The sequence below is a fragment of the Pinus tabuliformis genome, chromosome 5_2 (assembly GCF_031772625.1).
Source record: "Pinus tabuliformis cultivar Carrire ecotype Pingquan chromosome 5_2, CPIR1, whole genome shotgun sequence".
Classification (NCBI taxonomy): Eukaryota; Viridiplantae; Streptophyta; class Pinopsida; order Pinales; family Pinaceae; genus Pinus; species Pinus tabuliformis.
The window spans coordinates 689938344-689942404 of record NC_142306.1 but is presented as its reverse complement, the minus strand read 5'-3'; the positions used below and the strand labels follow the sequence as shown (position 1 = coordinate 689942404).

Below are 4061 nucleotides of genomic sequence, written 5' to 3'. Positions count from 1 at the left end.
TTACCAAATTCTAAAAATGACTTGTGAAAATTGCTTATTTCATTCTTCTTTTGTTTCTTTTTCTTTCATTCTTTCCAATTTTTCTCTCATCTAACTTCTCCATTGCTATTTTCTTTAGCGTGAAGGAGAGAGTAATGGCTCCCTTATCTGTGATTGCCTCCTCTTTTTTATGAGTTCCTTTCCATTTAATTTAAGAATAATGGCTTCTTTATTTGTGAGTGCCTCCTCTTTTTTATGAGTTCCTTCCCATTTAATTTACAAATTTGCTTTTAACAAACTAACAATTTTTTAATCAAAGAGAATGAAATAACACTCAAATACGACTATTGCTACAACTACAAAGAAATACAAAACAATAAATATGAATTGCAAAACTAATGCCAAGTCCATTGAATGGTTTTGCATTTATCATTTAAATCTTTATCAAAATCATTGTTGAATTCATACTTAAAGGTGTTGGAGAAGATCAGTTTGTTTTCAAAAAAAATTCTCACTCCTCTTTTCGAATTGTAGAGGCACCAATTGTGTTGAACGTTATCTACGTTTTGAATGCCGATGGTGAGTCTTGCATATTTCCTGGAAACAAGTATATAATTTGGGACAATTGATCATAGTTCCACATAGTGGATACTCGTCCAATATGATTGTTCCTGGTTAGGGCTATTAAGCTCATAATATTAGGATCTTCAGTATTAACTATGGTGACTACATCTCCTTAATCCACTCGCATTCATAGTTGAATGCCAAAGAAAGTTTACAACTACTTCCAAACAACTCTTGCACACTGCCCAAATGTTGGACAATGGTTTTCCATGTTCTTGCATTCACGACCTTCCTTGCGGGTAGTGATGACTTCTTATTTATTTTTTCGAAGGTTTTGTGCAAAATATGTTGTTCTCTTTCTACAAACCCTCAATCCACAACACTCTTGGTTCATAGCAATCTCTTGAGTCTTTCACCAGCTTCCTCTATTACTCCTTACCAATGCTCTAATACCATTGTTGGCTTTAATAGCCCACAACAAAAACATGAAAAAGATTACACAAAAAAATATGAAGGAACAAAGGGATCAAGAAAACCCTCTAAGGGGAAAATCTATTAAATTATATCATTCCCCTAATATTTATTTAGTCTACAAATAGTCCCTTATATAACTATAGGTGATCATTTCAACCAACTCTATAAATATCTCCATAACTTCCCTCATTTAGTAGAAAATCTATTAAATTATGTCATTCCCCAATATTAATTTAGTGTACAAATAGTTCTTTATATAACTATAAGTGACCATAAAACTTATTAATTTAGTGTACCAATAGTACCTTATATAACTATAAGTGACCATAAAAACTTATTTAAATCAACTAAGTCCATAACTATTTCCACAACTTCCCTCATTTCATGTAAACTTGTAAAATTAGCAAATAGTATAGCACATTACAAATTCATCATATTAATTTATCAAACATCACACCTATAAACTGTTGCTTCAACATAAATGTTTTTTCTTTGTTTTTTTTAATAATTCAGGCAATAGCATTAGCATTACTTTACTGAAAAAATATTTACAAGATTAGCTATGCTTACCGACCTACTTCATGAGAAATCAGACCAATAACATAATAATAATACTTTCTTCCCTATAAACAATTTAAACTTTAAATAAAAACTTAAAAAATAAGAAACTTTTTTTTATGGTTTAACTGATAATCAGACCAATAACATAATAATAATACTTTCTTCCCTATAAACAATTTAAACTTAAATTAAAAACTTGAAAAATAAAAAACTTCTTTTTATGGTTTAACTAATTGTTATCATACCTATTGCTATTTTTATTTACAATTGGAGTAGAGGACAAAAACAGCTAAAGAAAACATTTATTTATATAGAAATTCAAATTGAATGGCATTAGGGAAAGCGTCTTCCTCTTCAGAAGACGTGAACACTTGAGAGGTTTAGAGAAATAATAGATAACTAAATTCAATTTAAGTGTTTTTGAGAGGATTAGAGAAATAAATCGATTTGAATAATTCAAATCAATCCTTGTACTAGTGAAACTAATACAATTCATTTTCACCGCATATTTAATCAAAATCTATAGGATTGAATGAAACCATATTGTTGGGTACGTCGAGGAAGAGATATGCCTTCGAAAAATAGAATTGTGTAGAGGTTAAACGTCAAGAATGATGCACAATAAAATCACATCGTTCTGTAGAATAATGAAATTGAGAAACATAATATCACATTCTTCGGTCATATAATGAAATTGTAAAGCCTCTTTAAGTTGAATTCGCAACCAAAACTTCATTGCAAAATCATCTGGGCATTATGATGCAGGTCCCACATCACAACCTTTACATCAGTAAAATGGGTGAACAATATATGGCCTCCTCCCATTTCATTGTTTTCCCAATTTCTGCACCTGCACGTTGGGCATTTTATTCTAGGGCCTCCGCTCATTTCATTGTGATAACTTCAGCACTACACAATTATGTTCCTTTCAAGAACTTCAGACTGATTCGATAAAAGGTGATTAACAAACGTGTCTAATACTGCTTCAGAAGATGAGGGGCAGCTAGAGCCCAACTTGAGTTTAAGAGACGCTGCTCTTTCTCTCATTTGGACTCCATGCTCGCTATCCATCAACAACGTCACTCCATTGCCAATTTCCTTCCTGCTCATCCGTCCATCCTGGGTTGGCCGGTCGATCATGGCAGCAACCTAGAGGTGATTAACCTGCATTTTGGCATTGTAATGCTGATCTCCTCTAGTGGGCCATGCCAAGATAGGAACGCCCTGGATGATGCTTTCGACAGTGGAATTCCATCCACAGTGCGAGAGAAATCGTCCCGTGGAGGGATGAGAGAGTATGAGCAGCTGATGCGCCCAACCACGGATTATCAAACCCAATCCCTCGATTCGACCTTCGAAGCCCTCTGGAAGCACGTACTCTCCTCCTCCGCCATTACTATCCTGATGATCATGAGGACGATGATCAGGATGACGAGGAGGAGGACGGCGATGGTTCTGTAAAACCAAAATGAATGGCTTCTGGGCAGCTTCCAATCCAAGAGCGAGCTTTGTCATCTCTTCATCGGAGGGACAGACTATGCGGCCGAAAGAAACGTAGAGAACTGATACAAGCGCCTTGGAATTCAACCATTCCAGACATCGGTCTTCATCGATATTGCTCTTCCTGTTGCGGATGGCGCTATCATGCGTTATAGCAGTACATGGTTCTGACTGATTCCAGAAAGAGGAGAAGGGCAGAAAAGGTCCTGCTACCCAGATGGGCTTCTCTATCTCCTTTTCTGTGTATTCGATGAACGGAAACTCCAGCTCCCAGCGTGTGTTGACCAAAATTTCCACGCAGTCCTCGACCCCGTTCATCCACGGCGGGGATTGGGACCTCAAACCAGGAGGAGGAGGCGGAGGCATTCGTTCAGAAACGTTTTGATACTTTCACCACAAACTTCATGAAACGTCAGCGCTGGGCGAATGTAATGCAAAAACCATGGTGGAAACCCAACAATGGTTCCGTCATCAGTTCATTCCAAAAATTTGAGCGCGCATTGAAATTCAAATTTCAAAGTTGGGAGGGTTTTCAAAATTCAATCGTATATGTATCGTATACAAAGGTGCATCCCGCTCAAAACTCAAATCTGAAATTTGAAATAGAGGGACTGTTGCCGCAACAAATATCCAGGCGATGTGCATTAATGGGAGTCAGAGCTACGGAGCTGCTCGGGAACAGGGGCGTCGATGGGCAGCCGGAGAGGGATGCCGGAGACGGATACAGTTAATGATGCATGGTCGATGGGGCATGGTCGATGATGCTGTATGGGGGCTGTCAGAGGGGTACCTCCATAGCATTAACTTTGCTATGGAGGTGGAAATAGGAATCGCCATGAATAAGTACCCTCGATTAAATGCCATTAATAGAGCGAGCTGCAGTGGAGGCAGGCAGCATCAATTCGAACCATGCAGACGGGCAGTTACATCAATCATGTTTCCCTGAAAGCTCGCGTGGGTTACCGGATTTTTTTGGGAGTAGC

General features: G+C 37.6%; 1 pseudogene; it reads right to left on the bottom strand.

Moving 5' to 3' along the window:
* Positions 1-2208: 2208 nt before the first annotated feature.
* Positions 2209-3483, bottom strand: LOC149160986 (zeatin O-glucosyltransferase-like; annotated as a pseudogene).
* Positions 3484-4061: the final 578 nt, after the last annotated feature.